The following is a 24,814-nucleotide window of genomic DNA, read 5'->3' as shown; positions in this document are numbered from 1 at the left end:
TTGCTCTCAAACGTTCTCAACTGGAACTGTTTACAATAGAATGCCTCAGGAAAAAAATAAACACTACCGAAAAAAATGTAGCAACTGAGAATTCATGTTATTGTTTAACAAATTTGAAAATGATTTATAAATTCAGTCCAAATTATTTCATTACATATAAATGTGCATATATATATATACATATATATATGCATGCATATTATTCTCAGAACTACCTAAAAATGTATATCTAATTTGTTAGCATGAGAAAACCAAATCCCATTTCTTCTAAAACACCAAGGGGTGGGGGCAGACCTCAAGCCATGTTCATGAGCACACTGTAAATGTAAGTACATCTACCTTTACAAAATTTGTAGGTCAACAGAAGCCTCTGAAATTCCAGTGGCCTGTGTTTGTAACCTGAGTACTGTTTCCCTTCTAGAAAACCAAGTTCAGAGTTGGAAGATGAGCTATATCTAACAGCATCAATTTTTAAAAACCTATTAGCAGGGGCCTTCGGGGTTAAACCCTGCATTGCTGAATGGTATGAAGGGGGAACAAAGAACTCTCCTCTCCTCAGTATGGATGAGGTCAAACGTGCTGTCTTCCCTCACATGTACCTTCAACAGGAAATAAGAAATGAATCAAGTCTCCTTCTTGGGTAAATCTGTAGAAGAAAAGACCAAAGATATGAATGTTGGACGTTATAAGGTCAGGAACCACCAACCAAATCGAATTTATGATTAAGCGGAAACAAGTTAAATCGCAGGGAAGGCAGCAGACCCTCAGCCCCCGGTTCCAAAACAGGCTCTTCTGCCTGAAGATACAAATAATTAAAAGTTATGCTGCAGTGTAATACCAGGTGTTGTTCCCTTCCAAAAAGCACTAAAATATAAAGGTCAGTTAGCTTAAATGGTATTTTATTGCATACTTTAAAAAGACCTTGAACAATTAAAGCAATGAAATATACCACTTGCTACCATTTTTAAACATTCATAGAAGCATAAAAAGGCAGCACATCCCAAAAGGTTAACTCCTGCTCTTCCCTCACATACTGACTTCAGGCTGTGTGTGCACCTTGTTCAGGGAAGCTCCTGTGACTCTTGCTGGACAGCAGTTTTCACTTGAGTGTCAGAAAGTAATACCCAGAACAGCAGCCATCTAGAAAGACATCAACTAAGACAGCATCAAAACAATGGCTGCAGCTCAAGGTGAGGGAATGGCCCTCATGCTTGGGGAGGTGACAAAGACAGCCACTTAGGCCATGCTATGGACACTCTGATAATAATTTTTAGGGACAAGTCATTTGTCTAGAGATCAGTCAGAGAACTTCATATGTAGCCAAGTTTGCATGGGTTTGTTGACAGCACTGGTGGGGGTGTGGGCTTTCACTCACGTCCAGAGACTAGTAAGACCTGATAGCAAACACCGGAAGAGGAAAGAGTATTGATGATCTCAAGCACTAGTTACACTATTGGGTTAATAAGAGGGATCAGAGGAAAAGAAATGAAATACAAGTAGTATAAAATCTGAGAGGAAGGAATTCCTTATAATTAAGCTTCAATCAGTGAGTTTAGGATACAAGAAAGGGCAGAGGATGCTAATCACAAAGGAAGCAGTGAATAAATTGCAGTGTGTCAGTTTCCTAAAGCCTTTTGAAAGATATTGAACATTGTGGGTCATTGTTTCTACTTAAATGGCAGAGAGATGAATTAGACACCTAGATATACCTGTCTGCTCCCAAAGCCCTCAGCTACCACAGACTTAATGTTACTGAAAAAAAAAATAAAGAAAATTATCTTGTTCGATATCCTAATTTTATAGGTCAGTGAATAAACAGGGGTAAAAAAAAAAAATGTCCACAACGTTAAAACAATTAAGACATGAACAGCATATCCCAGGAATAGGCTAAGCCACTCAAAGCTTGGTAAGGTGAAAGGATTACAAGTGCAAGGGCAGCCTGAACAACTTAGTTACCCTCCAATAAATATAGGAAAACATACAAAAGCCTTCTCATTTTCCTAATTAGCATAGAAGGAGGAGGAGGAGGAAGAAGGAAGAAGGAGAAGCAGCAGCAGCAGCAGCAGCAAAAGACTTGGCAAAAACAACTTAAAGAAGGATTTATCCTAGCTTAGTTAGAGGGTACTGCCTATCATGGACCAGAGGGCATGGCAGCTGGAGTGTGAGGTGGGGAGTCACATTGCAGCCCCAGCCAGAAAGCAACTACTCAGCAGGCTCAGACCCAATTCACTAGCTTTCCAGTCATTCTGTACCCCAGCTCATGAGGTCACCACCGAGTGGGTCTTCCCTCCTCATATAAACAGCTCTGGAAATGCCCTGCCCTCTCAGATAGGCCCTAGGAGATTTGTCTCCTGGAGACTCTAAGAGCAATCAGGTTGACAGATGGTGAAGACTGACTACTGCAGGTGTCATTTGCAGTATCTGACTTCTGCAAAAGAGGGAAATATCCAAATGCAAAGCAATTTCTATCAAAAAACAAAATGAGAGAGTGGAAGGAAGGACTAACCTTTTTAACATTTATTCCTGTTACGGGGAAGGGTGCTCATGTATAGAGGTTAAAAACTAGTTTCAGACACCAGCTCTCTCCTTCCATCACGTGGGACCCAGGGATCCAACTCAAATCATGAGAAACACACAAATGTGGACACGATGGCGGCTTAGAAAGCGGGAGTTTGCAGTCTGCTCTCAGTGACTTGTTCCGCGATGTGGTGAAGTGTGTGAAGCATGAAAAAGCCTGTTTCTGGAGAGCTACTCAAAGGGAGCTTCGGTGAGGCTGTGTCAATTGTCACCATGGCACTTCTAATTAGGAAGTCTCTTACTGTCATTTTTTTGTTATTTTAATTACAGTTTGATCAGTGAGGAGCTATTTTGAATCTATGGGACTTTCCTAACCAGATTGTTTTGGCATCTTAAAGTCACTCAAACCCAAGGCCTACACAATATGGCAAGTATCTTCCCCCCCACTTCTCTTCTTTATACTCAAATTCTAAACAAAGGAGCCATCTGTTCTCTCTGAAAACATCAGCCCTTGTTTTCATTTTCCCATTAATAATAGTGCCTCAAACTTATATAATATCTCTCCCCAACTTGCTTATTAAAGCATTTTGTAGACATAGCCTCATTCATCTTCAACATTATAGTCTATAAATGGGAGAATGGGAAGATGCTGGCCAATTTTCAGCTTGGTAAATAATCACTGGAAAGTTCACGAATTTGAGTAAGAGATCGTGCGTTAGCATCAGAAGGGCCCTTGCTGATCATCTAATCCAGTTCTGGCTCTTGAATGTGTGAAGAAAGACTACATGAGGAGAAGTGATTCCGTGTCTTGCTTGTGTACTTGGCCCTCTGCTCCTGACTGCAGGCAGAGAAGGCAAAAAACACATCTTACACACTCTTGGGTCTCTAGAAGCTACTGTCTAAAGTGTTCATTTAAATACTTGTTCAATGAATGGTCATGTCTGTGAACAGTTTGGACACAGCAGTTGTGGCAAAGTCGAGGTCGGAGCTCAGCTCGCCTACCCTCCCGCTCAGTGTGTTAGTGTCTGGTTACCATCCTAAATACAAAACGAAATAGAGACGAGGTGAGAAGAATAGACATCCTCATAAACGAGATTCATTGAGCAAATGCAATGGTTTAGCCATTGGACATCTTACAAAATTAACCCACAGTAAGGCAACTTTTGAGGCAGATCTCCCAAATACTCTCAACATGCTTTGCATGGTCCCTATACTGGGGAATTTGAAGGAGCTATTCCTAAAACATCCTACTTGGGGAGAAAAAGCTATCTGTTTAAATGCCAAAGGACAGTATGTCTCTATAGCACACATCAGTCTAATAAGGACCATCCTCCGCCCTGTAACTTAACGTCATCAGTCCTTGTAACTCCAGAGGACTCTCAGTGTTAGGTCAGGAAATCTAGCAGTCCACAGTTTTCCGAGGAGCAGAGAGGTCACTGGAATAAAGATCTTTCTTTCCATGTGCCTGAAGTCAGCAGTTCATCTGACCTCCTTTTTTCTTATTTTCAGAACATCTTATCCCCTGCTACAAATCCTTGTAACTATACAGAAAATTAATGGTTCCTAGAAAAGCAACCGAATCTGAGATTCCAACATCCAAATTGCTTAGCAGTTCCAAGACAGTCAATAATTCTCTAAAGATCCTTCCAAACAGTCTGTCCCTGTAGATGATAAGACGGGGGGGGAGGGGGGGTGTCTAGAGAGCAGTGAGCATTTTCTTTTCATTGCTAGGACCCAGCTCAGACCTCATGCATACTAGAAAAACACTATACTAAGCAGCACCCTGAAGCCCAAGATCACTTTCCATAAAGTAGAGAAAGAGAGAGGAAGGGAGGAAGAGGGGTAGGAGGGAAGAGAGGAAGGGAGGGGAGGGTCAGATAACCAACTATGTTACAATATGATCTCACATACAGTAGATAGTTAAAAATAAGCAGAAAATAAATTATTTTCAAAATATAAACAGGTTAACATGCGTGAAATGTCAGTTCTGATCTTCCTACCTAACAAAGGAGAGCTACACAGAGACAGAGCAAACAAACCATGGAAGATACTTGAATCCCTCAGACACGTTAAGTTTCTCTTACACAGAACCTGTCTACAGTTCACATACACAGGGGACTGTCAACAGTGTCTGTACTGTCCTCCACATCAAGGAGAAGTATCTAGATGCTGTCAAGCAGTAGTGTCAGCTACAGCACTATATAATATGTACTTGGTAGTCCACAGCAGCAGTGGCCTGCACAGATATGTCATAGCAGGCCCACCTCACACTGGACACAGACCTTCCAGACCTAGGATTTGCATGCTTAAGGCAGCAAAATCCCCAGGACCTTCAGTGTTCTAGCAGAAAGTACATGAAAGGTTAACCCCTTCTTATACTTTCTAGATAAAGCTGTCCTTTCACTCACGTGGGCAACCTTGCTATAAAACCACTTCCAAAACAAGAAATATCACTTTGGACTTTGTGGACAAGCCTCATTATCAAACATCCTAATATTTTATAGGTAAAAGTGAATGGTCCCATATTTATTATATAAAAAGCCTACTAAATGGAAATGACTTTTATCTCTAAGGCTCTTTCAGGAGGCTTTCTTTAACACAGCTGCTGTAAAGGTCTACGTGTTTATCTCGTCACTGATCATGTGCCTTCCCTAGTCTGTAGAGAACAGAGACGGCTGCCTGATAGAAGGTTCACAGTCCATTCCAGGCTCCTTCTGCAAAAAATACTAGGAGAAGGAAGTCCCACAAAGAAGGTTTATGTTTCCTCTCACATGCACACCCCACTAGCTAACCAGTAACTAGTATCTGGTAGTTAAAAATACACTTTTTTCCAAATGAAGATTCCTATACTAAAGGATGCTGCTGTTCTTGATATGGTAACTAATCCGTTAACATTGCATGGGGTTGGACAAAAGGCTTGGCCACTGTGGGCATCAATCAGTGTCTCTTTTTCCAAAATAAATGCTCAAATCAAGTAAGCACTAGACTTCATTCTGGCTCAGACACTCAGAATAAAATGAAGGTCCTAATTCTGACAGTCTGACATTATCTGCACAGGAGATTGCCTCAACCCACTCTCATGCTCCCCACAACACACACGCACATGCGCACGCGCACGCACGCGCGCACGCACGCACATGGGTGCGCCTTCTCTAATAATCAACCTTTGTATGGCAAGTGGCAAAGGACTGCCACCGCCTTCCCCCGCTCATTACTTCTTTGCTTAAAGTTCAATACAAAATGGATTGCTTTTTTTTTTTTTTTTTTTTTTTTTTGTTTTTCGAGACAGGGTTTCTCTGTGTAGTCCTGGCTGTCCTGGAACTCACTCTGTAGACCAGGCTGGCCCCAAACTCAGAAATCCGCCTGCCTCTGCCTCCCAAGTGCTGGGATTAAAGGTGTGTGCCACCACTACCCGGCTTTTTTTTTTTTTTTTTTAAATAAGGAGAAATGAGACACATAGACACCATTTAACACAAACCCCACCTTGAGATGATACCCTCCGCAGGGTTGAGCAGGGTCGACCGTTCTTCATCATCCCAGGCCACAGAAGCAACCATGCGCTGTCTCCTCAAACCTGCCATTTTTTCTCTCTGAGTCTGTGTCCCTAAGCATACAGTGACATACATGGAGCAAAATCAATACCAAAGTATCTACTAACTGCTGTAGGCCACCCTAGAGCTTTGAAAGCCCATAAGAAATACAAGCAAATGCGGCATGGCCTCTTGCTCACACCTCCCCTATGAACAAAAGTAGACTTTTGCATGCTGCTGTGTGATCAGACCTAACAACGCATCTATAGGAAGGAGTAAACACTCCTCATTTGTGTTGGTTTGTTTATTTCCAGGCTAAAGAAATCTCTACATCACCCGTCAATGGCCTGTGGAAACTCTATAATGCCTTTTTAGGATAACAGGCCCAAAGTTCACAAATGAAAATTATGAAAGTCAAAAAAAAAAAAAAAAGAAAAAAAGAAAAGGAAAAAAAAGCCAACAACAACAACCACACAATAAAAATACAGAGCTTCAATGGCAAGAAAAGTATATGCGAAGACAAAGTAACAACATACACGTTTAAAACTTTCTAAAGGAATAAAAAATAATTATAGTTTTAAAAAGGTGACAGAGAACAAAAGTAAAATTGAGCCCAGAAAAGACTCATTTGCCTGAGATCCCTTTCAGCCATGTAATTGAAACTGACACCAAAGAAAATAATATTCACATTTCTATTTGCTACCCACAACTGACATGGTTGGCCGTTTGTTTTGTTTTAAATAAAATGGGGAAGCAACAAATGTATTAAATCCATCTGCAAAAAAAAAAAACCCAAATTTGCATGTGGAAAACAAATAAGTGAGTGATTAGGCATGCAATTGCCCATCTGCACGGGTGAGCATCCGAGCAGGTGTGCGCCACACAGGAGCGCACCATCTGAAAACCAAGAGTCCCCATCAAGGAGGGCTGCAGGAGGGGGGAAACCGCAACTCTCTCTCTCTCTGCCTCTAGATGCTTCCTGAGCCACTACAACTACAACCCCACCTAGGTAAATCTTTTGTTACATTTCTGTAGATTCTTTAAAAGATTGAAGCAATCTCCCTTTGTCCCAAAGTATGCTCAAAGTCTGCCTGATAGCATCTGTAGTCACTATGGTTATTGCACAGTGTGACTCCTTGGCTCCAGCTGTGCCAGCTTGTTCCCTTAAGTACTCAGTGTCCTTCAGTCTCAGGACCTCTGCACTTGCTTACACTCACACTGAAACACGTTCCTCCATCCCAGTCCTGTTATCTTTTGTTTGCTGGTTACTTCATCTACATCCCTGTTCACATGTGCTCCTGCCATCTTGAACAGAGTCTAGCACATAGTAGGCATTTTTAAAGTTGTTAAACTAATAAATCACCCATTGTGAGGATTTGCTACACCTGGCACCGCAGGGCTTCTTATGAAATAAGGTAGAATTCAATGAGCTTCAACCCAGTGGAGAAGGAAAGACTGGAGATGTGTGCTCTACTAGACAAACAGGCAAAGTAACCAGGCAGTGCATAGCAAGCCACTGCCAATGAGAGAGGAGGATAGGAGAGGGCCTAGAGAACACGATTCTCTGCAACTTTCCTGAAAAGAAGAAAAAAAAGAAGAGAAGAAAGAAAGGAAAAAAGGAAGGAAGGAAGGAAGGAAAGGAAAAGAATGAAGAAACCACAAAACACCACCACCACCATTCAGTTCAAAGAAGTTCTAACACACCCTCAGCTGACTTAGCCCTTTTTGTCTTCCTTATCAACAGCACTATGTGTAACTGCCTGAGATATATCAGCATCTCCAGGTGCAGAGAGAAAATCACTCTCTTAAGGCTTTCATCCTAAAAGAGAATTTAAATTCACAGAAAATTTATCTTCAGAAAAAATTGTACATTAGGACAGGGGACACCTTCAAAAAACACTAAAGTTGGGTCTAGAGAGATGACTCAGTGGCTAAAAGCAACAGCTACTCTTCTAGAGGACTCAGGTTCAATTCCCAGCACCCACATGGCAGCTCCAAACCATCTGTAACTCCAGGTCCAGGGGTTCTAATGCCATCTTCTGGGCTACAAGTGTACTAGGCACCCATATGCTATGCAGACATACATGTAGCCCAAACAATTGTACATATCAAATAAAAATAATTTTTAAAAGGCAATAAGCATTGAAAAACATTATAATTTGCTCACTCCCCTATAAAGCACCAGTGTCAGCCACTGCTTAAATGCCTGCAGTGATGAAGCACTTTGACTCCACACCCCAATACCCGCCCCCCCCCCAAAAAAAAAACAACCCTGTGTCTTCTTCTTGATAATGAAAACTTAGCCTCACACTGTCTGTCTGTTGCTTCAGCAGCTCTCCCTCAGCTCCCTCTGAGGGCAGAGGGTGTGGGGCCTTGTGCACTGTGCATTCAGATGCTGATTTCTCTGCCCGGACATCTGCCTACAGTCTGGGTGGTCAAGCAGAACCAGCATGGCAAACCACCCCATGTCTCAATGTTGTGTAAAAATTGTTTTCTACCATCTCTGATTGGTCAATAAAGAGCTGATTCATTCTGTGACTGGGCAGGGGAGATAGAAAGGCTGGACTTCTGATCCCAGCCAGGGATGCCAGGTAGAGGGAAGTAAGAGAAAGACCATGACAAGGGAAAAGAGGAGGTGGCCTGAGGAGTTATGATGTGCAGGTTGCCAAGGGACTCACCCATGAGGGCTTGATGAGAGAGCAGACATCAGGACACACATGGACCTGAGCAAGCCAGGGCAAGACTCAGACTGAAGGTAAAGGACATGTCGCTGGGAAGTATATAGCCTTGGAGGGTTAGAATAGCTCAAAACTAGCCCAGCAGCTAGTTAATAAAATTAATAGCCCTTTGTGTCAATTATTTTGGAGCTAACAGGAGCAGATAAGGTTCTCACACATAATTACAGACTACAAGAGTGAGCTTTGCCCCTTCCATATCAGACAGAGTCCCACGAGAAGACACCACTAACTTGGCTCTGTTCACACTGGTGCCTTCTAGATCTTTCTCCACTCTACAACCTCTTTCTTTGCTTGCACCTAGTCACTGACAGCGAGCTGGAAGGCCGGGAGCTGACTACCTGGCACCTAGTCACTGACAGCAAGCTGGAAGGCCGGGAGCTGATCACCTGACTGGCCTCTTCCATCTCCATGCCTGCCTCTCCCACTATTCCATGACATGAGTTCTGAACTGACCTAGCACATAGACAGTTGGGGACTTTGTCAAGAGTTAAGCATTGTGCCTCAGAGAGGAAGTAGAGTACTCGGTCTAATGGAGTCAGGAAGCAAGGCCGATCCAAGAAAGACTCTGACAGTGTCATACTTTTGTGATCTGAGCCTTCAACTGCCATCTTCATTAAAAACTAGAACATCATGGGGGTTCTGACTCCCTGGGACCAAAAAAGACAGACAAAGCCCTGGCCTGTCCCTACTTCACTGCAGAGACACAGAACTTAGGCAGTCTTGCAACAAGTAACCAGTAAGTCATGAACCTTCCTTCTAATCCCTGTCCCAGCTTCTCAACTCTTTCAAGCAGCATATACAGAGAAGGGTTACACTAAGCATGCAGCTTTTAGCCCTTGCTGTACCTGAGAACTGAGTTCCAGACTACAATTTGCTCTGTGATCTTGGGAAAGACACTTAAGGTCAACAAACCAAAGAATCTCAGAAAGCATGGCAAAACGAGACCTTTATTTGTTTTTTTGTTTTGTTTTGTTTTTTTTTTTTTTTTTTTTTACTATATGGGGGCAAGTGTGTAGAGGCTAGAAGACAACATTGGGTGTAATTCTTTTTCAGGCATCATGCATCTTCCTTTCTGAACCATGGTCTCTCATTAGCCAGGGGCACATGGAACAGGCACAGGGATCACAAGTATAGTCCACCAAACCAATTAGATTTTTTGGTTTTTGGTTTTTTGGTTGTTTTTTTTTTTTAACTTTAAACATGGGTTCTAGAAGTCAAACTTGGGTCCTCAGGCTTGCACAGCAAGTACATTACTGAGCCCTCCCCATTTCCCCAAGAGAACCTTAAAAATGTTCTGTGCCAACAGCCATACAACCTCCTGTATGTCTTCACTCTCACTTCTGTGCCTGAACCACAGCACAGGAACTGAATGACCATGGCTAAAAGGCATGGAACCTCGGGATCCGATTCCCCACAACCCCTTCAGGATTCCTGGCCAAAATACCAGTTGACCACGAAAAGTGAAACACAAACATCCATTTCTCAGATGAGAGGAGGCCACGGATAGGCCACAATCTGGCTAAATTTCAGTAGTAAGAGCCAATCTAGAACGAAAGTCCATTTCCTCTACTAAGTCTAGTCACCTGCCAATATTCTTTGCTTCTGTGCTAAGCAACGAGAAGTCCACATCTAAGGTTTCCAACAAGGGGCAAAGGTTCTGAAAACCTAGGAGGAGAAGACGCCCACTGGCCTGTAGTGGACAGATGTTATGTGCAGAACCACCATAGAACAGTTCTGTCTAGCAGAGTGCAAAGCTGAGAAGGTATGCTACGGACAGTGAGGAGCAGGGCCCTCTGAGGATGGCAGCAGGCAGGGAAGCAGGGGTCAGGGAATACAAGGATAGAAGAAGAAAGCGCAGGTGAACCCAATGCTGGTGAAATTAACTTAATGGCATTAAAACTCGAAACAGGAAGAAAAGCTAAGAAAGGAACACATGGGAACATCAGAGCCTATCTCCAGTCTCCATATAAACAGTATCACAGGAATACTCTCAGTATGTAAAACCTATTTTGTTTTCAAGTCATTCTTAGATTACATCATACAGTGGCTAGAGCCGTCTCGTACCTTATTATAAATAAATCATTAGTGTAAATCAGAGAATGAGCCAGGCCCACTGAATTAAAAGGAAAATATTAGCTCATTTTTAATAACTGATATAATTCATGTCAGTTGCCATTGAGGAGGTGAGGTAATCCTGTGCTAAACAGTCCCAAGGAGGAACCAAGGATGTTGGGGGCCGACTTTTAGCAGAAAGCGGCTATCAGCTTTGCAGCCATCTTGAGCCATATACCCTGACATGAGACTTGGATTACAATAGCCTACAACAGCTGAGCACACTCCGATAATCTTGGTTTAGATACCTTGGGTGTGTGAGATTAAAGGTGTGTGAGATTAAAGGTGTGTGACTTAAGAGTATGACTTAGAAGTATAGAGATCAGAGTTAGAGATAAGACCTAAGGGCATGATTAAAGGTGTAACTTAGAGGCGTGGCTTAGAAGTGAGACATATAAAAGGCAGAGACAGAACAAATCAGAATTCAGACTATAGAAGACAGAACCAGAAAACAGACTATAGAGGGAGAATCAGACAGTAGACACTTAGAGGAATAAACGGGATTGAATCACACCCTGTCTGGTCTCCATTCTTTGAGTCTGCCCTCACCCTCGCTCTTGCTGAACCCCGACCCGTGGACCGGAGCAGCAGCTTGGGCCGGGATACAGTGGCCGCCCAAACGTGGGTCGGCCCGGGCCTCAACATTTTGCCTGGACTGTAACATTTATTGTGGCTGCCCCAATGTGGGGCTAGTGTGGACCCCAAAATTATTTTGGCGCCTGAACAGGGACTCGAGCTTGGGCCTCAACACAAAGAGGGTCAGTGCTGGGCAAGCCCAGATGACACCATTTAGCAATGCAGAGGTAGCTACCAGCACTTGCATGAAGATTGTCCTATGAATCAGAAAAACAGCATTACTTTTTACCAGGGATGCCCCAAAAGCCTCCCTCACTAAATCTGCTTGTGGACATCTTTCTCTCAGAGCCTCAGTTGCCCAGTTTCAGAGACAGTGAGCATCATCACATGGTGTTGAAGTTTATACCTACTCCTGAAGCAAATGAGCAGCAGTGAGGCTTTGAGCGACTCAGGAAAACATGAAATCTGTAGTAACTGCCATGCAAGCGCTGAGGTGCCCTGCCAGTTACCAGGGTACTGCAAACTGAAAACACCAAGACAAAGGTGAAAGAGAAAAGAACTAAGGACTATTTCAAGCAAAGAATTACACTCTCCCCTCAAAAAAGAAAAGAAAAAAAACAGGGGCTGAAGAAACAGCCAGCAGTTAAAAGCACTGGCTGCTCTCCCAGAGGACTCAGGTTCAGTTCCCAGCACCTACAATGGCTCACAACTGCGTTTAACTATAGTTCTAGGGAACTGGATGCTCTCTTTTGGCCTCTGCAGGTACTGCGTACATAAGGTGCACAAATGTGCATACAGAAAACACTCATACATATAAAATTAAAATAAATAAATCTTTTAAAAAGAAGAGACAAAAACCAATGCTGCACCAACTAGAAGTGGACTTCTCGTAGCTTAACACAGTGGCAAAGAATGTCTACAGAAGAGTGGACTTGGTGGAGGAAGTGGGCTTATAGCAAAGCCCACTCAAGAGACATCATGTGCTGGGCGCTCATCGGAGTGCAGAGGACAGAAAAGCCGGCACCTTATATCCCACAATCAGAAAGGAAAGCAGGTTTAAAACTAAGATGCCTAAGTAAGATTCTGTATCTAGTATGAAGTTTTCCTTTTCTAAAAACCAGCTTTATTGTACAGACTTCAACCGCAGAACTACGTCTATCTGTTACTATGTACTTTCAATACAAATGAAATCATGGACAAGACAGACTTTGGATGCACTAAAGGGGGAAAGGGATTGAAAGAGACCATCTAGCCGAGAGCAGGAACTTTCTGGACAGTAGTAGTGTTTTTAATGACCACAACTATGCTTTCCTCTGTCTTGGGTTTCTGGGCTACTAATAACCTTGACCCTGATTTTAAATCCCTCATTTCCATTAACTTTGAGAGAAGGATTAAGATGAACACCATGGGAACACGACCCTGTCTATAAGATAAGATGACCTGCTGAGCCCGTTTTTATGAGAAGACTATTTTGGTAGGGAAAAGAGACGGATGCCCTGGAAAGAAGGTCTCTGCCAGACAGAAGGTATTGGCTGAGGTTTCCTGTCTGATCCGGTCAGCCTCACAGCAATGTTGTGCATCAGCTCTCTGTTCCTAATGCAAATGTTATTCATAACTACAGAGACATACTGTCTGAGCCAAGAAGCACTGATTTATTCAACGTCTCAGGACATAGCATGACCCAACAGAAGCAGCACATCCCTGAACTAGAGCAGAAGGGACAGGACGGAGGCTCCGGGAATCGAGTTTGACCTACTTTTACCTAATCTGTTTCTGGAATAGGAGATTGGTTACAAACAGAGAGGAAAGGATGCCTAAAAGTTACACAGACTCCTTATAAAGAGACGGGGTGGCGAGGTCAGGGAATAGAAAATAGTAAGAGGAATTTCATGAATTCTCCGTGCACTGCACAGACCTGCCCCCTCCCCAGCTCTTGGCATCTCACCTACACAGCTGAGGGCTCAAGCAAGAATTCCAGTCATTTCCACAAAAAAAGCTCTGACTGCTGACTAATGCCAAAACTGCAGAGGTGGGAAAGAACAGCATTAGCTTGTGATTCTCCTCCCAAGACTCGGGCCCAGTTTGGATTCTATGCTGTTGTGTATCAATGCTTTCATGAAGGATTTCAAATGGAATTTTCCTCTAAAAAGTTTCCCAGGCAAACTGATCTACAAAGATGCTGAGTTTATTTCAGTAGCTACCTGTAACCCCCAACTTTTATCTTAACATATCATATGTAACCTGGAAGCCTGGAAGCAGCCCCTCAAAGAGTCCCATAAAGTCCACATCCTGGGAATCACGTCACATGATTCCCTCCCATTGCCCATGGGCTGGCTGTAGTGATACCCATCTAACAAAGAGAAAGCAGGCAAGCAACCAAGCATAGCTTACAATATGGAAACCCTTTTGACACTCAGAAACGCCAACTGCCTTGGGAGCTTTCTCCACATACAGTTCTGCACAGCCAGAGTGGAAGCTCTCAGACCAACAACCTGAAGAGAGGTAACTACACTTTGCTATGATCATGGAACTGGGTTTTGTAAGTTTCCCTCCAGTGGAGATTTCAGACGAGTCTGCAGGGATAGAAAACCTCACTTACAACCTCATGAGAAATCCTGTGGGCCCCATCAAACCTGACAAATCTCTGGCCTGCAGAAACTATGATCCGAAAGATGTTTCTTGTTTTAGCTGATAATTTGGGAAAACTGTTACATAGGACCCGTAACTGATAATACTGCATCAGAGTCTGAAATGTTCCAATTCTGGAATACTTTAATGGTCCTCCCCACTAAATCTCCTATTTTTCATTAAGCCTAAGAAACAGACCACCAAAGATTCAGTATCAGGAACTCTTGAAAGAAACACTAGCGCTCAAGAACACAGAAATGTGTTCTGGCTTTGAGAGCAGACCCAGGTACATCCTGGCTACGCACACGTAACCGTAACTGCATCATTTTCTGCTGCAGCTTCTAGTTAAAGATCAGCTAGAGAAAGAAACACATATGAGATTTTGACCTGTTCAATCAAATTTTGATATTACCTACACCAACTCTCAGATACTGACCAGCCTCTGTTGCCCAACTCTGGTCACAGGCCTACCCTACCATCCACCTGTGCTTATGTTAGAGATTAGTCCTCCTTCCTGGAGACTTTCCCTAAGAGCCCAATTCTCTCAACCCTCCACCCCCTTTTGTCTAGGCCCTGTGACATCTGTAGCTGTGATTTACTTACCTTGATCTCCCTATCGTAGAGCTCTCACAAGGCTTAAAATATATTTACGAATAAATAAAAATGCTATGAGAGATCATCTTCCAATTGAGTATGACTGTCTTCTCTAGGCTCCTTGTCGTAAAGCTTCTAGAGATCAGAAAGCATGCCTAACTAACCATAATATCTTAAGAAGCCTACAATTGGACTGTGCATGTAGCTCAGAGCCAGATAGTTTACTATGGGTTCAATCTGCAGGACTTTCCACTGCAGGAAGAAAAACAGACTCTGAAGTTAGTAAGTTTTTGATAAATACTAAAATCAGGAGAGAAAACAAGGACATACACTATAACCAGAAGTAGTTGTTTGGCAACGGTCTATAAAGGATCTTCTACTCATTCACACAGGTATCAGACACCCGCTATCACAGAGTAACCCAATGAGGAAGAACTCTTACAACTCTCCTAGGACCATGCCAAGGAGAGAAAGAGGCACCCCTACTGCACCAGAGGCTGCGGGAGAAGAGTGTGGAACTCGGAGGAAGGCTAAAAAGAGACACATCTACCTTTTCTTTAACAGACAGCAGTCATAGGTCCTACAAGACCACCCTGCTACATGAAGACCCACACACTCAGGGAGACTGTGTGGGCCTCAGTTCGCACTTATTAAGTCCCCTTGTAAGTTGTGAAACAAGTAAATAAAAATGAAACTGGCTTAGCAGATGGTAACAAATGCTCAGAATCCAGCTGGCCAAGTAACTGCAGGGAACCAAGACATACACCTCTAACAGAAACGACCAATGCTTTGCTTCCGGCAGAGATTAATACCTGGTAGCTCTTAAGACCCAAACGGAAATATTAAAACCGAAAGTCCTTGGCTCTGACAATTGTACTTTGATATCCAAAGAGAGAAATAATTTCCTTCCTGACTCCCACTGGGCCTGGCATGCTTGGAGCAGAAGGTGTGATTATAGGGACAAACAAAGCCAGGACAATCCCACAGACAAGAATGGCTTCTCTGGGGCTCTAGGTCTCCGCTTCTACCTCCTCGCACCTCTTACTGCTTTAGGGTAAAGTTTAATGATTAAGGAAGCTCCAAATCTACTTTCTTTCTAACACTCAGAACAAATCAGTCCTCATTTAGTTCTGGGGAGGGCAGGGCCTGGGTATGGAGAAGAAGAAATGCCAAGCATAAACATTACCTACTAGGCACAGTGCTGTCCTCTTAACCTTTACGGGACCTTACTTTTAATTCATTTTGAATCCTGAAGGAAGAAAACAATTATAATGACCTATCATGAATGAATAGGCCACACTTGATAAATTACTACCAACAGGCTTGCACAAAGCAAATATAAGAGACAGGCAAAACAATCAATGCAACCTAAAATCCTGAGACGGGGAAACTGAAAACAAAGCAAGACTAACACTGGGCAGGCTTTGTGCTTTGTGTTATCCATCCTGCCGTCCTTTCCCTCACTCCCAGTGACTGAGCTACACTGCTTACAGAAGCCTCTTTCAGTGCTGTGCAGCCTTAGCTGTAGTATGTATAGCCCTTGGAACTACTCAACAGACTCAGCTAGCTCCTGCTGAGCACCCCTGGGGAAAGGGACACTCACAACCTTCAGGCTTATTCTTCTACCCATGGAAATGTGTGGCATGCCTTTTATGCAGACATCCTACCAAACAATCGGGACACACAAACACTGTCCTTCTGACTGGGTGCTATATATCCTTGAAGGTCAAGGTCGTGTGTCTCTAAGAGTCTTCCTTTTCTAATCTCACTCTTGTAAGCGGTACCTTAGTATGTAGTGGAGCTGCCTTCTGACTTTCAGAAGACAAGTCAAGGTCTGAAGCATGGCCCAGTAATAAGGCTGAGAGCAAGGCTTCTGCCCCTTTCTCCCCAAATAGTACAATTGCTGGAAGGAGCCAATCAACTCTGCTGAGTGGCTGCCATGAGGCTGGAATAGGACAGCCTCTAGTGTGTACATTCCAAGTATCACACTCCCATCCTTTTGACCTCGGTGATAAGTTCATCAGTGTGCAGTAACTAAAGGCTCTCTAAATGTGACCACAAGGTTCACTCTCCTGCAAATACAAAAGCAGATGCCTTTACCCTGGTGACTGGACAGCTATGCAGATGTCTTCAGCCTAGTCACTGGACAGCTACCTCCCAACCATAAAACAAGTATCTTGAGGATGGTAAAGTCAACAATGGCAAAAGGGCAGAGCAAAGAACACCACAGAGCATTGAACCAGAGTCCTGCTCAAGTCGAGCCTGAAGCCACCTCCCCTCTAAAGCAGGTCTTCTGAGTCTGCAAGGCCACCCTTCCACCATGCTCTAAATAACATATGGCAAGGGCATGGAAGTGCCTCAGAAGCAAGACTTGCTGTGGAATATAACTAACCTCGTATAACAAAAACCGCTGAGCTTCTTCTAATCAACTCGTTAAGACAGTCTTCCCAGTTTTGCCATGACACCATTTGAGTTCACTAAATCCAAGCTCAAGGCTACCACAATTTCATTTTAAACACTGAGAATCCCAAAAGATGAAGCAGGTGACAAAGATTCCCACGGATGCTGTAACCATAAGCTGGAGTCCAGGAGGAATATTCAAGCCCATGTTTGAGATTTTATTAGAGAAATACTGCCAAGTCAAAGAGTGCTACCTACCTATGCTGTGAAGACCAATCATCCAATGAAGGCAGTGGACCAAAGATTTAAAAAAACAGGGGTGAAACACAAGGATGACTCGGTTACACTATCAAATCAAGTTGACTTTTCCCAATCATAACAGCATTCACGATGCTCTAAAAAACTCCACAACCCTCAGCGTGAGGTTTATTATCTATGTAGTTTAATATAAATCATTATAGTATGTAGGGACTGATTCTCACCATGGAGACCATAGCACAAGAGTCAGTAAAAGTCTCAGCAAGAAGTCCCCAACTACTTTCCTTCAGCTTGCCCCTGGACACCACCAGGTCACACCATACAGATAATTCTTTAGGCCATATCCATCCTATATCTGTGAAAGGTTGAGCCACTGCAGGGTACCTCATCTGATGACCATTCATGCTACCTAGCACACAGCAACAACACACATACTCAATTCGCAACGGAGAGCTAGCAGGTCATTAAAACATAGCCCGCGCCACCTCTAAAGGCTGATGAGAAAATAAAATGAGGTTGTAAAAGAAAAAGGCACATTACACAGGAGTAAACAAGAAATATCTAATTACTTTGAGTTCTTCCCTCCCAAATGCAATCAGTGTTCCCTGTCATCTTCATGTCAGCCTTTCGATTTCAGTAAACGCCTCACTCCTTACCAAAGGAGAAACAAGGGAGTCAGACAATTCATGGGAGATGAAATAACTGCCACTGAATTTTCCTCCAGTTTCTCCGCACGCTGCCTTACAAGAGGTGAAGCGCACCTTTGTTTTCCCACATATATTACTGGCATTATGGCATCTAGCTTGTTGTCACAAGAACAATTCAAAATTATATTGATAATGATGATAATAATAAACACTTCAGAGTTCTCCAGTTCTCAACTCTTATTACCAGCATCCATTATTTCTAAAATTGATTAAAGCATGTATATTGTTATCAAAAAAAAAAAAAAAAAAAAAAAGCATATTTCCAGGTAGGACTTACCAACTGAGGAACAATGTCTCCCCTTCAGTGAGGGGGCAATGAACAGTAACAAGTGCAGAAGCACCTGGCTCACTCTCTCTACTTCTGTCCTTGAGCTTGTGTTCCCACCTGCGGAAAACAGAGAGAAAGGTTTGAGTTCATGGGCTCAGAGCACCTTCTTCAGTACTTCCTAGATTAGGCCATACTACATAATGTCTGCCTGCCTTCAGACCTCCCAAACTGCCAGTCAGTACCAGGTACCTTTTGTTGTATAAGTCTGTCTCAAAGGAAGGGGAAAGAGAATGTTCTCACCCTTCAGATGTCAGCATTATGGGAAACAGCCCCATCTAAATACTGTAAGGGCTAGCTAGGTCAAACAGATGCAAGGAATGAAGAAAAAGAAATATGACTTAGTGGCCCTCTGAATTTCAATATCCTTACCTGTAAAATGTAAACTAGTGAGCCACAAAGAACTTCAGAATCTTATTACTCCTTGGTAACTCCTCAACACTGACATACAACTGAGAACTAGGGCTCTTCTCTTGGGATTATGCAAAGTAAATTCCAGAGCAGTGGCCTATTATAAAACTTGTCCACGATACAAACAAATAAGTACCCCTCACTCTCATAGTATCTTTGAGCATTTTCTGGCCAATCATGTGATTACTTCATGTCCATGGTATCGACTGTCCCATCCATGTATAAACTTGGAGTTGGGGGGGGTGGAGGGGTGGGGGGGCGGAAATATAAAGTGACTTCCACAATTCTTCCTCAACAAGAGAGCCTGGGCACCAGGGTAGGGAAGTGGTCATCCAAGATACCATCATTAGTTTCGAGGGATTTAGGACTTGATCCACTGGATCTAGTTATGCACATCTTTAACACGTGCACAGACTAAGACAGGGATCTGCCTTGTGTTACACACTCAAGCATACCCCAGCAACAAAAAGGAACTCTGTAACAAGTTTACAGAGTTTAATTGAGATGAGCCCAGTGAAGCAGTTCATTTCCTGAAGACTTAGTTTGTGGTCTTCAGCAGATCAGAAATCTCAAAGGTATTTTCACTGGAGATATGATTTCAAATGTGTAGAGAAACGGATGGCTAAAAGGTCAACTTTAGAGCTACAGACAGTGCAATCTGATACCAAAAAAAAAAAAAAAAAAAAAAAAACCATTAAATCAAAGTTCCCTTATGTAGAGCGAGGGGCAGGGCTGGGGAGAGAAACACACAACTTTTAAAGCCCCAGATGTTAAGCCTTGCTCAAAATCATAGCTCTCCACCCTTGTCCTTGGGGGGGGGGGGGTTTCACATCGACTCTGCAGCTTCCTTCCATGTGCCCATGTAAGGGGCCTCCCTTTCCCACAGTCAACTTCTCTTTTAATAATTTCCTTCTTCTTTGCAATAAAGAGAACAAGCAGCTTTGCTAAAGAATGGCTGGGAAATGATTGAAGCTCCCATGCAAACAAACCATTAGCAGGGTTCAAATGCAATTTAAATTACCAGTTGTTAAAGTGCTCCTCAATTTCACAGTAAGTTTCCAAGGAGAATTATATGCTATATACTATTTAATTGGTTGTTTTCTATTTTTTAACATCCTTTTATTCCCTCCACCCTTAGATTTCAGAAGTGTCTATAAGAGCTTCCCTTTTAAAAATTATACATTGTTGAATAGATTAAATGTAAAGATTGAAAGGTATCAGAGAAACAGTTGCAGGAATATGCAGCTCGGCAGAAATTGATGGCTGGGGAAACCTCAAGCCCTGTTGAATTTTAAAACCTTAGAAATCACTAACAGTGCCTACACCTTTACAGTGAAGACACTAAAGCCCTCTGAGAAAGGCTTGGCCTGAAGCCTCTGCCTGGAGCCCCTCCCTCCCAGCTCAGAGTTTCTAGCCACTGAACATCTCTTTCACAAGCTGTCTCAAGATTGCCAGAGACAGTGAGAAATCCTCAGTGATTTTGACTTGCCACTTATACCTTTTAAAAGAAAATATGGAACCCGCTTCACATAGCCTCCTGGCTTCTAAAGTAGAAATGTCAAATGTCTCCACAAAAGGGAGGAAGAAAAGGAAAGACTGAAGAATGGGTTCGAAGAAGCAGAGCAGCGAAAGTCAAGAAAGATCCATCAGAAAGCCTAAGGGGCTTTGTGACTGCACATTCCCACTGCTGTATCTGGCCCCACATCAGCAGCTACCACAGAAAGAGGACAGAGAAGAAACAAAGCCAGGCAGGCCATGGCACGCGTGTAAATACAAGGATTTCTAAAAGCCATCAGGAGCACAGTCCTAAATCCAAGGCTTGTGTAAATGATTTTAACCTCCCCAAGCTCAAGTTTCCTGTGAGTAACATAGGGTTGATACCACCTGCCCTTGAGGGTATAGACAACCATTTCCTGGAATGCTACATCCAGCATGCAGGACAGAAACCACACATGGTGCAAAGATACATGCTCACCACTTTCCAAGGTTTCTGTAATTTTCCCAGGACCATGGCTCTACAGATATAATTTATTAAATACTTAATATAAATATAAATAAATATTCTCAAAGATATGTGATGTTCCTTCAAACTAAATGCACTTAAGTTATTTTTTAGAAAAATAAAATACACAGACACTTCACATGCATTTTATTTCGAATCCAAACTGTTTGAAATGCTATTTAAAAATACTTTCAAAAGTATTTCCAAACCTAATTATTAATTACACATTAATCAGTCTCACTTGCAAAATCTTATTTAAATTCTCCATCATCACTGAGAAAGAGTTCCTACTTAGACACAAAGGAACTCGAGGACTGGCATGTACATCAAATATTTGGGGGCTAATAGTACCAGTCTAGGACCAAAGTCTTCAAAACCCAAACTCTGTGACAAGAGCTTTATTAATTATAGTCGCAAATAGAATATGGGCATTTATTCTATTTCTCAGGGCAGAAAAATACCTTTAAAAAAAACCTGCCATTTTCACACTTCAATTTGCTTTGGTATAAAAATAATGGCTGCATTTAAAAAAAAAGTTCATGTAAGAAAACTGCAAATCTGTTGTCTATTCTACTTTGTGCTTAAGTTCTTAAGGAAAAAGCTCAGAGGTCTGGCATTAGCAATACCTATGGTTGTCCAGGACATAATGGCCTGAAGAAGGCTAGTCACTAAATACCATCAGATCAGTTCTAAAGCAGATTCTCAGTGGCTGTGCTCTTGATGAAAAAATTCCTGAGTGACCCTGGCGCTGACTTCTGAAAGCCCTAGGATAGCTATTAGCTGACATGATGGCATATTCCCTGCAGTCACAAGATGCTGAGATATGTGGACATGCCCCCAAAGAACTCACAGCCTCCCTGTGGGAATGCTGGAGTACACAAGATGGTGACAAGACTGCAAAAGCAAGCCCATGCCAGGTTCTGCTGAGGTCTGCAAGTTCTCTGCAGAGTTAGTGGCTTCCCAAGTAAGCCTGGAAAGCCAAGAGGATTTCCACATATGAAGGAAGAAACTGGACACAGGGAACCAGTAGACACAGGGAACCAGTGGACACAGGGAACCAGTGGGCACAGGGAACCAGTAGACACAGGGAACCAGTGGACACAGGGAACCAGCAGGCACAGGGAACCAGTGGACATAGGGAACCAGCGGGCACAGGGAACCAGTGAACACAGGGAACCAGTGGGCACAGGGAACCAGTGGACACAGAAAACCAGCGGACACAGGGAACCAATGGGCACAGGGAACCAGCAGGCACAGGGAACCAGTGGGCACAGGGAACCAGTGGACACAGGGAACCAGTGAGCACAGGGAATCAGTGGGCACAGGGAACCAGTGGACACAGGGAACCAGTGGGCACAGGGAATCAGTAGATACAGAGAATCAGTGGACACAGGGAACCAGTGGACACAGGGAACCAGCGGACACAGGAGGAGACTGCTCAGTGAGCAGGGGTATCAAGGGAATCTATGGTGGACACACACTTCATTCCGGTTGTGAGGGGCCCTCCATACTAGGGACAGGAGTCTTGCTTACAACTCTGACTACTAGAACATCTCAAACATTTCATTCTGACAACTATACATTTCAAAGCGAACCACAGCATAGTTCCAGCCTTCCTTGGGATTTCATGTTCCAAAGCTGGGTCCGACCAAGTAGTCTTTCGGGATCTGGGCCAGGAAACAAGAGAGGCTCTCAGGTCTCTTGGAGCCGACGTACAAAAGGATGCTGTGCACGGCTTTGACGTTAGGGGTGAGAACATCTTTGCCTGTTCTACACACCCTGACCTTGAGAAAAGCCACTAGTAAATTTCAAAGCCCAGCTGAAACATAAGTTCTCAGGCTTTCTGAACAGGGCCTGGGGAGTGGGGTAGGAATTAGAATCAATCAGGCTGTCCTCCACTCCTGGGTCTTTCCAGTTCTTAACTGCAGAGCTTGCACAGGTCACTTCCTTTAACAAGGACACAGGTTGTAAGATAGAAATGACATTCCTGAAGCCAGGTTACTATGACAGCAACTAGTCCATGAGGCTGAGGACGAGGACATGCATTTCTACATGTAAGCTGACATGCTCAGCACAGGTGCTGCCCCCCAGAAGGCACCAAGTTGATAATGCAGGACTGGGAAAGCTACCCAGTCCTCCTGGAGAAGTGGTCTAAATCTGGAGTTGTCAACAGTTTTTTCTCCTGCTGAAAATTGAGCTATATTCCCCAGGCAAGCCATTACATCTTTTTGTGCCAAATTGTTTTCATCTTTTAAATGACCCAGTAATCCCACTTTGGGCAATATACATAAGGGAATAATCCAGAAGGAAAAAAGATGGCAATTTGTTCGGAGATGTTATTCATAGTGCTATTTCTAGTTCTTTATATATCCCTCTATTATAGCACTTATCTCACTGTGCTGTAATTATCCGCTCCCCTTCCCTACGCCTCCAAATTATCTCTGAATCAATCCCCAGCACCTAGCACAATGCCTGGCATACAGTAAGAACTCAATAAATGTTTGTTGACTGAATGGGTAATAGGAAAGAGATTTTCAAAGAAACGAGTGAGAGCAAACAGCGCAGTTTTTAAGAGATGGTGTTAAACTGATTTCTTTTTTTCCCTGTAGAAAACCTCGTAACTTTAGATTGCAAACTATTTAAAGAGGACTATTTAAAAAGCCTTCGGAATGATTGCCCACTGATTTAGTTTAGGGTTGTTTTGAAAAATGTCCATGCTCAGCCAATTGTAGTACAGGTGGCCGAGGAGTTGCCAGAAGCAGGAGACCCATACAAGGTCTTTTGGCCCAGGACTAAGTCAAGTAGCTTCTCACCATGACTCTGAAGCGACTTTGCTGTGGAATTCTGACTAAATTCCCTACAAGCCAGAGACCTTTCTCTCTACTGAAAAAAACATGGGTATTTTCTGAAAGCCCAGCTCATGCAAAGGATGGCCAGAGAGGACCAGGCAACAGAAAGCTTAGCTCAAGTGAAGAAGTCAGGCAAATGGCCTTCTCACCACAGCCTCAAGCCACAAGGGTTTTAATGCAACAGCCTCTCTGAAGTCCCTAAGCCCTGCAGGCCCATTTCACAGGATGGAAAATGTGTTGCTAAAGGTACAGGAACGAGAGACAGAAAACACCGTGAAAAAGGACCAGAGACACAGCTCGGTGATAAAACATATACTTAGCATGTGCTGAACAAAACAAAGTGTAACATGCTGAACCACTCAGAAAGCTTCACATTTTTGGTAAGAAAGAATATATATATATATATATTTTTTTTTTTTTTAAAGTCTAAGCGGGCAAAGGGAGACACACATTCTGAAGGCCTTGTTTGGGGTATTCTAACAGCTCTGGGGCAGGAAGTTGGAGGCCAGAAGCTGCTGCACCCTCAGTTACTTGACTAAAAGCTGGGAGTTAGAATTCAGAGAGGAGTCTACAGTCTTAGGTCTGCAGTTGTTATAACTTCTCCACAAAATAACACTGATGTGTGTTTATGAAGCTCTGGGTCTACTCAGCTTGACATTTCTCTAAAGGATATCACAGGTTGACATCCTATTGAAAAATCTGAAACAGGTCCTGAACCTCCCCCTCCCCCATCCCACTGCCACAGCATGCTAGGGGCAGCACCCTGCTGCCTTCCCCACCCTCCCTGCTGGGCCCACCCCCTCACCTGGAATGGCTTTGTGCTAGGCTTTGTGCTTCTGCTACTGCCCTCTCATTACAAAGAACACTACAAAGACCTGGACCCAGGAGCAAACTCAGGTCTCAAGGTGTACCCACACCTTTCAGCCCCCCTAGCTCTTGGCTGCTGCTTTTGCATCTGCAGGCATTACCTGATAGCAGGCCCCTGTGTTTCACCACACAATGCCTTCCCACTTTGCATTGGCTGTCCATTGCTGGCCCCTTCTCTTTCCTTTGTCCTTTACATGGCTGGCCCTTGTCACTCAGATTGAATTGGAACAGACCTTACAGAGCCCCCCCCGCCCCCCACACACACACTTTGCCCAGTACCCTAGGCAAATCTTCATCTGA

General features: G+C 43.4%; 1 protein-coding gene across 8 annotated transcripts in view; it reads right to left on the bottom strand.

Moving 5' to 3' along the window:
• The window catches only part of Lpp (LIM domain containing preferred translocation partner in lipoma), a 597,622-nt gene that overhangs the window by 516,363 nt on the left and 56,445 nt on the right, over positions 1-24,814 (bottom strand). For 7 of the 8 annotated variants that reach the window (XM_034515315.2, XM_076942742.1, XM_076942737.1 and 4 more), the window contains one exon: positions 18,338-18,445. The gene's annotated coding sequence lies outside the window, so the exon portion shown is untranslated. Of the gene's footprint in view, positions 1-6,000; positions 6,122-18,337; positions 18,446-24,814 lie in introns of all 8 variants that reach the window. The other variant, XM_076942739.1, reaches the window with a different exon arrangement.

Source organism: Arvicanthis niloticus, chromosome 12 (genome assembly GCF_011762505.2).
Source record: "Arvicanthis niloticus isolate mArvNil1 chromosome 12, mArvNil1.pat.X, whole genome shotgun sequence".
Taxonomy (NCBI): Eukaryota; Metazoa; Chordata; class Mammalia; order Rodentia; family Muridae; genus Arvicanthis; species Arvicanthis niloticus.
The sequence above is the reverse complement of the archived record's forward strand: the minus strand, read 5'-3'. Positions and strand labels throughout refer to the sequence as shown.